Source organism: Dermochelys coriacea, chromosome 1 (assembly GCF_009764565.3).
Source record: "Dermochelys coriacea isolate rDerCor1 chromosome 1, rDerCor1.pri.v4, whole genome shotgun sequence".
Taxonomy (NCBI): Eukaryota; Metazoa; Chordata; order Testudines; family Dermochelyidae; genus Dermochelys; species Dermochelys coriacea.
Window position 1 is genome coordinate 58,920,541 of NC_050068.2, and position 12,154 is coordinate 58,932,694.

Here is a 12,154-nt window from a genome sequence, read left to right on the forward strand (position 1 = left end):
TAAAGAGAAAGTTAATGAAATTTAGTTAGGGGAAGATGATAAAACTTTTACATTTATCCTAAAATTGTTTTCTTCATATAGATTTAATTTAGAGTTCCAGATGAAGAAAAACAGAGGGCTGTATTCTGATTTCAGTACCCAGTTGTGGGCTAATTAATGATGTATAGATTTTAGTCATTCATTTTAAACAAACAATTATTAGGTTAACATGATAAAAATTCATGTGAAAATTTAAATTAATGTTATATTTCAGGCAATGAACATTTTCTGTTTGTAGGGTATTATATAAAAATGTTTTATTGCAGTAATGAAATTACTCTTCATTTACACAGCTGTAACTGATCAGAATCTGGCCCATAGTTATAAATGTTTAGAAAGTTCTAAATACCAAATTGCAGAGTTTACAGAATCCTTTGTTTACAGAACCCCACCAAGACCCACATAGATCTTTCCTAAGAATCAGGGATCTGCAACTGGCTGCCTATTATCCATCCACTCTCCACCCAATCTCCACTGCATGCCACAGAGAATCTGGGCCATTGTTAGCCTGACAACAATCCTGGGCAAACCAATGCAACAACTGATAACGGGATTCAAACAATAAAGAATTAATAAGAATTAAAAGCAGTCATCATGACTTTATGGAATACAGGTCTTGTCAAACATATGATTAAAAAATTAGCACTATAACAGATTCAGAACTCTCAGGAAATAGTTGTCAATGTGGCATCATTATTGAATATGATGTTCCTGGTTCGAATACACAGAGATCAGCTCTAGGCCTGAAGCTATTAAATATTTTTATCAATGATCTGGAAGTAAAACAAAAATCAATGTTGATAAAATTTGTGGATGACCAAAGATTGGCACAGTGGTAAATAATGATGAGGGCACAGCAGTCATACAGAACAATCTGGATTGCCTGGTAAACTGGGCTCAGCCAACCAGAATGTGTTTTAATATAGCTAAATGCAAGATCAGACATCGAGGACAAAGCATGTTGATCATACCTACAGAATGGGGTCCTGTATCCTGGAAAGCAGTAATTCTAATAAGGATTTAGGGGTAATAGTGGACTGAATAACTGAACATGGGCTGCCAGTATTATGTTGTGACAAAAAGGACTAATGGGATCCTTAGATTTCTAAACAGGGGAATAGTGAGTAGGAGAGTAGGGAGGTGATTTTACCTCTGTACATAGCATTGGTGTGACAGATACTTGATTACTGCATTCAGCTCTGCTGTCTGCATTTTAAAAAGGTAGAATTAAAAAACTGGAGAGGGTACAATGAAGAGTCACAAAAATTATTCATGGCCTAGAGAAAATGGCCTATGGTAAAAGGCTTAAGAAGCTCAATCTGTTTAGTTTATCAAAAAGAAGACAGACCATAGTGAAATCACTGCTCAAAGTACCATCACAGGGAGAAGATGGCAGGAACTAAAGGGCTCTTTAACCTAGCAAAGAAAGAACCAAGAACCACAACAAGAACCAATGGCTGGAATTTAAAGCCAGATAAATTCAAATTGGAAATAAGGCACAATTTTTTTTAATAATGAAGGGAATTCACTATTGGAAGAAACTACCCTCTCCAAATCTTGACATCAAGATAAGATGCCTTTCTGGAAGATATGCGTAAGTCAAACACAAGTTATTGGTTCAACAGAGATAAATGGGTGAAATTCTATGGCTTGTGGCCTTATACAGAAAGTCAGACTAGATGGCCCTTTCTGGTCTTAATCTCTAGGAATCTATAAAGGCATTCAGATGAGTACTGTAAGGACCTATATAGAAAGTAATGTAATAGAAATACCAACATGCAGAATATTTCTGATAGCAGAAAACTCTTCAATCTAGTAGAAAAAGAGATAATAGGATCCAATGGTTGGAGGCTGAAGCTAACTAAATTCAGACTAGAAAAAAAGGGATTAGAAATTTTCTCTGGAAAATTTATTAGCCATTGGAACAATCTATCTAGGATGTGGTAGATTCTCCATCATCTGAAGTCTGTAAATCAAGACTGGATGTCTTCCAGAAAGATAAATTGTAGGTCTGCCAGAAGTTAGGGGCTTGATGCAGAAATTATTGGTCAGATTCATTGACCTGCATTATGCAGGAGGTCAGATATGATAATGGTCCCTTCTAATCTTAAAAATCTATGAATCGCTGTCTTTGAGACATAGCATTACTATTAACTTTCAAGTAAACTATTATTACATTAACCTTCCATAAATCTCACTGGAATAATCCGAATTAATCTCAACTCAGTGAGTAAAAAATTCTTCTTTGTAGGGGTATCTTTACATTGAAAGGCTGTATTTCTTCCTGTAATTCCGTTCCTGGCCTTCATGTAGGAGGCCATCTACAGCAGCAGCTTTTCTTAAATTCAAATAATCCAAGGCGTCTCAGTTTCCCTGGGGGCAGTATCAACATCTGGTGTCACCTTCTCATTTTAAATTATGGTTGGAACCTTTAATTTATTCAGAAATATTTCAATTCTTTTATTATCTATACTCCGCTCAGAACCTACATAAATCACAGAAATAAATGTTATTCCTGCAGGCTATCATATGTTTCAAAAGCCATCTAGACATGTTACCATACTCGACAATATCCCTTCAACAACAAGGGATGCTGTTTTCATATGTCTAGTTTGAATCATTTAAAGTATTTTATTACAACAGACAAAAATCATCTGTGACAGATTCAGTTAATTAATACATCAGTTTTCTACATTGTTAAAAACCCTACTCTTTAAAAATATTTACTCTATTTTAAAATGTGTAATGGAAGCATCATATCTTGTAATTTTGCATTATTCTTTGCCTTTCCTTTGCTATTCCATAACAAATTATTGCTATTAAAGTGCAGTTGTACTCTGCAAAGTGAATTTTTAAAATGGTATTGTGGGGTTCCATGTTTAGTATCTTTTATATCTGCTCAGTTTACAATATTTTTTTCTGTCAGTCCTGCAAGCTCAGCCTGAACTATGAGAGTAAAAATTATCATACACACCATCACTGTTATAAAGATTTTGAAAGCCAAGTTAGACTCTGACTGACATCTGTGAAAGCCCATTATCTCCGATGGATTTGCACAGATTTCACTGATTGGTACTTAATAAACAATAGAATAGAATCTGCGGCTCTTTAATTCTCAGATAGTTTGGCTCTGCAGGGATCAGTTTTATCTTAATTTTGCAAAGCTGTGCTACTTGTATGCTTTTTGATTTCTTTGTTTTATAAATAACATTTTATGGTCTATACACAGGGCTATTCAGGTTTTCACTTATATATAAATAAGGTATATAGGATCAGAGAGGTACAGAGCTAAATTATTCACATATGAGAAGAGTAGGTGACCTTTCCACTATTCTGATCCTCCACCTGACAGAGGACTGAACTGGCCCCTGGAGTAACTTAGAACAGCCTATGGGACCAATTGCACCCACCAGCCAAAGAGAAAGTCCAGAATGTGTGTTCACTTGAATGAGTAGGTCCAGAAGCCAATCACTGATAAGAGGATCAAGAGATCAGAGGGCAGCAAATTAAATTATTGGTCCCACTGGGGCCAAGGGAAAGCTGTACCTCTGGGGAGATTCAGCCATGGGACAAGGCAAGTAGTGTTAATGCAATCACCTTCTCTTGGGGCCTCCTTTAGGTAAGGCTAGCTTTAAGGTATTAAATTTATTGGTTAAACTGGGACTTAAGCATATAAAGTACTTTGCTCAATCAGGATCTTAACTTTTACACTCTGTCAACCTGCAGCAGGTTATGGCTCAGAATTTATTTATATGTTTAGAAACTTGAAATACTTGCTTGGAAGACTCAGTAAATCCAACCTGAAAGGGTTAAAAAAATAGGGTGTATGAAATGGTCTAAGAACGAGGTTGATTATTCCCAAATTGAGAATTAATTTGTGCTATAAAAAGTAGTTGATCGAGTCATCCCTCATCAGTGTCCTGCAGTTGTAGGTACACACTGAGAGGGCAGTCCTTTTTCTGGCCCCTGAGATTCTTAGCAGCCTCTCTTCGATTGAGCTCTGCACCGCCGCCATAGAACAAAGTTCAACATGCAGTTTATCAAACGAATGAAGGAAAAGCTCCAGGAAAAGATGGACTGAAAACGAAAATAAGAGCTGGAGGCCAAGATAACTGCGAAACCCTTGCTCAGAGGTTTAGTTGTTACTTGGAAATGCAAAACATACCATCTAGCTGGAAGGAGTCCAACACCATTTTGCTGTACAAGGAGGGCAATCGTGAAGTTCTAAAGAACTATTGTCCAGTATGCCTGCTTTCACATGTTTACAAGCTGTTCACCAAAACAACAACAAACCAAGTCTTAGGCTATGTCTACCAGTATAATTTAAAGTGCAATTTTTTGCGCTAAAACCATGGGATCATCTACACTTGTTAATGACTTTTTGCAATGAAACTCAAAAGTTTAACTGCAAAAAGAAAATCACCTTCACGAGAGGCATATAGCTCTTACCGCTGTTCTTTTTGTTGTGAAAGTTAAGACATGTTCTACCAGTGTAAACACCTTTTGGCCTCCAAAGGATATCCCTCAGTTCCAAAAGTGACCTCTCTGTCACGCATCTCTGGTGCTCTGACGCCAAGTAAAGGGACTTCCACTCCTCCCCCTGTAAGCCCCGGGAAGTTTGAAACTCCCTTTCCCTTTGTTTGTAGATATGACAAGGAAAGCAGCCAGACAGCAGGGGGGTTTAAAAAAATACCACGAAAGAAACAAGGAAGTAATGGGGCTGCTGGGACATGAAGCAGGGCAGCATGAGGCACTGAGCAGGGACCCAGAATGCCTTCCACTCACCCCCCTTTCCCACAAGACCTATTGAGAGAGCTGTACTGTGGGATAGCTGCCCTACAGCACTGCTCTCATCGGCAATGGAAGTGCTGGTAGTGTAAACACACTCTGATACCTGAGAAATTGAGTGAGTACGCAAACCAGCGCTTTACTTTCACCGGTTCCCTATCACCATTGAAACTTATAGTGCAAAAACTCTATAAGTGTAGCCATACTCTTACAGAGGCTGGACGAGCAGCAGCCAAGAGAGCAGGCAGGTTTTCGAATGAATTTCAGCGCAATAGACCCTATCTTCACTGTAAACCAGCTATTGGAGCACTCAAGGGAATACAAGTTCCCTTTATGCATTGCCTTCATTGACTATGAAAAAACATTTGACAGTGCAGAGATCAATGCAATGCTGAAAGCTCTTGCAGAACAGGGCATCGACACAAACTACATCAAACTACTAAAGGAAGCAAACTCCGATTGCACTACGGACATAACTCAATTTGATAGTCCCCTTCGCATCCCAGTCAAAAAAGGTCTGAAGCAAGGAGACACTAGTCCACCAAAACTCACGTCAATGGACGGCAGTTAAACCATCTCAGATTTGCCGACAATATCGTGTTGATTCCTGAAAACACTATCAAACTACAGAAAATGCTGTGAGAACTCAACACAAAAAGCAGCCAAGTTGGACTGAAAATTAACCGCTCTAAAATTAAATTTATGCGGTCTGATGTCTTGCCAAAAGCCCAAACAATAGTAAAGGAAGAACAAATAGAAGAAGTTGAGCAATGCGTTTATTTGAGCCAAGAAATTAACATGCGCCAGGATCAGGAAGGTGAACTCTCGTGAAGAAAGAAAGCTGGTTGCCATGCATTCAATTCTATCAAGGATGGCTTCCAAGGAAAAAATCAACAAGGCAACATGTGCCAACATCTCCATCTTAACAGTACTGCTGGCAATGCTGTATGGCAGCAAAACATGGGCGCTGCCGAAGATAGAGGAGCAACAAATGTCTGTCAAAGAGAGGGCGATGGCAAGAAGAATTTTAGGGATTTCAATCTGTGACCGAGTCCCCAAAGAAGCAATCAGACTGCGGAATGGAGTGGAGGATGTCATTGCCAAAAGCAGGTACAGTAAAATGTGATGGGCCAGGCATATAGCTAGGCTCACTGACAATCGATGGACTGCAGCTGTAGCCAAGTGATACCCATGGGAACTGAAACGACCACTTGGCTGACCTCCAAAGAGATGGGAAGAAATCATGGCCGCACATGGAGAAGGAAGACCAGGATAAGAGAATAATGGAAGACATATGATTGGCACAATCTATATGAGGGTTGAAGGACTGATCGATCAAGGTGATAAGAAATAGAAACCAGAAGATAAGACAGTGGAAACTCAAAGACATACGGCGCATCAATGTAAGAAAAAAGATCAAAACTACAAGATATTTTCTGTTTCACTGATTAAAACACAGTGTAGGGTAAGTGAAAGATGTATCCCCAAATTTGGAAAAGAGGCGACTAAGGGGGGATATGATGTAGGTCTATAAAATCACAACTGGTGTAGCGAAAGTAAATAAGGAAGTGTTATTTACTCCTCCTCATAACACAAGAACTAGGGGTCATCAAATAAAATTAATAGACAGCAGGTTTAAAACAAACAAAAGAAAGTATTTATTCACTCAATCCACAGTCAACCTATGGAACTCTTTGCCAGAGGACTTTGTGAAGGCCAAGATTATAACAAGGTTCAAAAAAGAACTTGATAAATTCATTCTGGATAGGTCCATCAATGGCTATTAACCAGAATGGGCAAAGATAGTGGCCCTAGCCTCCGTTTGCTAGAAGGTGGAAATGGGCAACAGATCACTTGAAGATTACCTGTTCTGTTCATTGTCTCTGAAGCACCTACCATTGGCCACTATCAGAAGACAGGATACTGGGCTGGATGGACCTCTGGTCTGACCCAGTATGGCCATTCTTATGCTCTTATAAAAGAAAGAATTAATAGCTCACTGCATTGTGCACTCATTGTATTGTACTTTATTTTTTGTATTTTCTTAAAAAAAATAAAAAAATTTAGAAGTTTCTGATTGCAGTCTCTTCTCATAGGAGAATTGTTTCTCTTGCCAAATTGGAGATGAATTGGAAAAGCTGTTTTAGAGACTGCAATGGGATGCACTCAAAGAGTGTGTGTGCCTGCAGTTTTTTCCTCAATTTCTTTCACTCACAGTGCCCCATTGGCCATTGCGCTTGTCAGGCAGGTCTTTGGTGACAGCCCTTCAGCCAAGTCACACTCAGTTTGTGTATAAAACAAACCCGTTCTGGGGTACACAATGCAAAATGTCCTCAATGTCCAGCAGCCCTTCCTGGGGTCAATCTTCTAAAACAGTCCAACAGGGCCCAACACAGTCCCCTCGCTTGGTCCAGCCAGGTTGAAAGGCTCCTATTCTGGAACTGAGCAGCATCTCGAGGGCTTCTTTCCTGGGGACTCTTTGCCTCTACTTGAGTCCTCAGTGACCCCAGCCTTCCTGCTGAGCCACCCCTCTTGGACTCAGTTCACTGCTCACAACTCCCTGAGTCAGTTCCAGTGCAGCTCCCTTCCCTGGGGTGCACAGTTCTATTTTCCTTCCTTAGGGCATAGCCACTTCCCCCCAGTGGCTGGTGAGGGGACCTGATCACCCTTTAACTCAGGGACCCTTTAAGTATAGCAGCCTCATGCTGCACCCCTTTATTAATTACTGCTTTATGTTTCCCTGGGCCACTTCCCCACAGCCCACCTTACTTGAGTCCCAGCAGCCAGTCAGAAGCTCCTTCTTGCTCCCCTGCCAGTAACTACCTGCTTTAGCCCTTACAACCAGCCAGGAGCACCTCTTGCTCTTTCCAGTCCCTACTACTAGACTCAACTCACTCTATCCAGCCTTTTAGCTCCTTTTATATGGTCCTACTGGGCCCTGATTGGCTGTTCCATGCACCCCCTGTCATTGGCTGCTTCCCCTGCTGTCACTCTAGCCTGCTAGGAGAACCTCTCTACTGCTCCTTTCTGGGATGGGTGTGGCAGGACCCTGAGGCCTCCAGTAGGGGGCCTCTGGGCCTAGCCCACCCCATGACAGAGACAAAAAAAATACTTCAGCTTTTTTTGAAAATTCTATAATAAATGATATTGCAAATGTGTCTGATGTGCCTTTAGGCGCACTGTTGTGACAATTGGGCCTATAACTTTTTGCCTTGCTTGGGAATTAACCATGAAAAGTAGGTCTAATTATTTTTAATAATGTTATAAACAGATACAAGAAAACCAGACAAAAAAACTGAATTAGCCCAAACAAAAGGGCCTAGTGATATCACTCAAGACTGTACTAAGATCATGCTTGGTAAACAAGAAATTGTGGGTCTGGAAATCAATGAACCAAATTTGGTGTATCAGAAACCAGACCTAATTGATGGGCAAACTAATGAGGGCAATGGCCAACCATAACTCCTTTTTTGGGGTCCTTAAAGAAATCTTGTGGAAGACCAGTCAGAGGCTACTAGAGTAAACTTCACCCTCATGGGTTCCACCCCCATCATTTTCTGGGACCCCAGGCCTTTGTCATCCTGATCCTGAGAAATGTCCTGACCAGACCAGGCCAGAGAGAAGGATCCAGATGATATCACCACCTCACCAGCTCCAGTTGAATCCCAAACACCATCTAAGATGAAATAGGAATGGACTTTAACAATAACAGCTCATCTCAACTAACTTCTCTTTATCCAAAAGGACAGTTATTACCATCTTTGTCACCATCAAAGTAGGGGATTTTCCTTCTAAAAACTGTCCCCCAATAAAGGGAAAAAGAATAAGGAATGTTGTTAAAATGAAAGCCTTATTTAATACTTTACATTTCTAATGTTTTAAGTGTTTTTCCTTCTTTTCTTTATATTTAATAAAAGGTTAAAAGAATGTTTAATGTTTGCCATGGTACTAAGCAGACTGAGGTTTCTGTACCAAAGCCCAAAACTCATTTAACACTGTTTAATGTTGGACAGTGACTGAGTTATGTTAACACCCTTTGGTCCCTATTTTCCATCTAAATTGGTGCTTCTCAAACTATGGGGCGGGCCTCCCAAGAGAGGAGAGGGAATGTTTCAAGGAAGGCGAGAACTGTGTGTTTTTTTCTCTTTTTTGAAGAGCTCTCGTGGTCAGCCCTGGGTGGCTGGGGCTCGTGCACAAGAGATGTGCACATGAGAGGCGGGAATAAAAGGGACAGCTGGAGTCCCATCACCTGGGCTCGGGCTTTCCTCCCCTCATCTATCTCTCACTGGGAGGAAGCCTGGACTCAGGATCTCCTCCTCCCCCAGTCCATCACCTGTGGGTGGCAAGGCTCCATCTGTCAATCCTGGAGTGGCAGTAGCAGCGCAGAAGTAAGGGTGGCAATGGGCCACAAAGTCTGCTGTGAAAAGTGATATTGACAAGTATCACTTTTCACCTTGCCTCCCTTACTTCTGTGCTGATGCTGGCACGGCTCTGCCTTCAGAGCTGGGCACCTGGCCAGCAGCTGCTGCTTTCTGCTCTGCCTTCAGAGCTTGATGGCAGTATATGTACTTGTAGAGTGGGGCGTAAATGACTAAAGGGACAGACACAAAGAAGGGGGGCATGCTCAAATAAGTTTGAGAACCACTGATCTAAATTAATACAACAGAACTAATGTCTTTAAGTACTTTGAGAAATATCTGCTGCTTACCTTTAGAATTGTTTCCTATAATATTACCTGTGGTCTTGAGTCTTTCAGCATTTAAGACTTTATAATGCATTTCTTAAAATTTATTTTGCTCTCCATTGTTTAGTGGCATTCTTCCCCTTGAAATTTGGTTGAAGGAGACAAATATATGCTTTTTCGGCAAGGATTTTGTTGTTTTGATAGCTCTTCAAAAATCAAGCTTGCTCCCAATTTTCCTTTGGATGTTTAGGATCCAGGCAAAAAGTGAAAATGACAGAATTGTATCCTTATACCTATGCATTTTCCCCCTAGAAATAAAAAGCCAAATTAGTTCTTCAAGCCACTTTGTCTTTATAGAAAGGGGGGCCTGTTTGAAGGCCAGAAGAGGGGGTTCGAGAAATACTTCTTTCAGGATATGGTCCCTATCAAATATGGTTTGTAATTGTTTAATGATATCCTGCTTGAGACTAACAAATTTATTTGAGCATAAGCTTTCATGAGCTACAGCTCACTGCATCTGATGAAGTGAGCTGTAGCTCACGAAAGCTTATGCTCAAATAAATTTGTTAGTCTCTAAGGTGCCACAAGTCCTCCTTTTCTTTTTGCGAATACAGACTAACATGGCTGCTACTCTGAAACCTGATATCCTGCTTGGGTTCCTATGTGGGGTGGTAGGTGACAACTAGGAGTGTGTGATCAGTGGGTTTGTTTTTCCTGTATGGAAGAAAATACCCTCTTGGGGTATTTGGGTGGTCCTTCCCATGACGGGAGCCCTAGAGGGGGTGGTTACACTATGTAGATGGCAGGGGAAGGGAGGGAAGTGGACCCTGGAGCGAGTGGTGACAGGGAGTTTGTGACAGGTTTCAGAGTAGCAGCCGTGTTAGTCTGTATTCGCAAAAAGAAAAGGAGTACTTGTGGCACCTTAGAGACTAACACATTTATTTGAGCATAAGCTTTCGTGAGCTACAGCTCACTTCATCGGATGCATTTGGTGGAAAATACAGTGGGGAGATTTATATACACACACAGAGAACATGAAACAATGAGTTTTATCATACACACTGTAAGGAGAGTGATCACTTAAGATGAGCTATCACCATTAGCGGGGGGGGAAGGAGGAAAACCTTTCATGGTGACAAGCAAGGTAGGCCATTTCCAGCAGTTAACAAGAACATCTGAGGAACAGTGGGGGGTGGGGTAGGGGGCAGAAATAACATGGGGAAATAGTTTTACTTTGTGTAATGACTCATCCATTCCCAGTCCTCTATTCAACCCTAAGTTAATTGTATCCAGTTTGCAAATTAATTCCAATTCAGCAGTCTCTCCTTGGAGTCTGTTTTTGAAGTTTTTTTGTTGAAGGATAGCCACTCTCAGGTCTGTAATCGAGTGACCGGAGAGATTGAAGTGTTCTCCGACTCATTTTGGAATGTTATAATTCTTGACTTCTGATTTGTGTCCATTTATTCTTTTATGTAGAGACTGTCCAGTTTGACCAATGTACATGGCAGGGGGGCATTGCTGGCACATGATGGCATATATCACATTGGTAGATGCGCAGGTGAACAAGCCTCTGCTAGCGTGGCTGATGTGATTAGGCCCTATGATGGTGTCCCCTGAATAGATATGTGGACAGAGTTGGCAACGGGCTTTGTTGCAAGGATAGGTTCCTGGGTTAGTGGTTCTGTTGTGTGGTGTGTGGTTGCTGGTGAGTATTTGCTTCAGGTTGGGGGGCTGTGTTTAAGCAAGGACTGGCCTGTCTCCCAAGATCTGTGAGAGTGATGGGTCGTCCTTCAGGATAGGTAGTAGATCCTTGATGATGCGTTGGAGAGGTTTTAGTTGGGGGCTGAAGGTGATGGCTAGTGGCGTTCTGTTATTTTCTTTGTTGGGCCTGTCCTGTAGTAGGTGACTTCTGCGTACTTTTCTGGCTCTGTCAGTTTCTTCACTTCAGCAGGTGGGTACTGTAGTTGTAAGAATGCATGATAGAGACCTTGTAGGTGTTTGTCTCTGTCTGAGGGGTTGGAGCAAATGCGGTTATATGGTAGACCTTGGCTGTAGACAATGGATCGAGTGGTATGATCTGGATGAAAGCTAGAGGCATGTAGGTAGGAATAGCGGTCAGTAGGTTTCTGATATAGAGTGGTGTTTATGTGACCATCGCGTATTAGCACCTTAGTGTCCAGGAAGTGGATCTCTTGTGTGGACTGGTCCAGGCTAAGGTTGATGGTGGGATGGAAATTGTTGAAATCATGGTGGAATTCCTCAAGGGCTTCTTTTCCATGGGTCCAGATGATGAAGATGTCATCAATGTAGCGCAAGTAGAGCAGGGGCATTAGGAGATGAGAGCTGAGGAAGCGTTGTTCTAAGTCAGCCATAAAAATGTTGGCATACTGTGGGGCCATACGGGTACCCATCGCAGTGCTGCTGATTTGAAGGTATACATTGTCCCCAAATGTGAAACAGTTATGGGTGAGGACAACGTCACGAAGTTCAGCCACCAGGTTAGCCGTGATAGTATCGGGGATACTGTTCCTGACGGCTTGTAGTCCATCTTTGTGTGGAATGTTGGTGTAGAGGGCTTCTACATCCATAGTGGCTAGGATGGTGTTTTTAGGAAGATCACCGATGGATTGTAGTTTCCTCAGG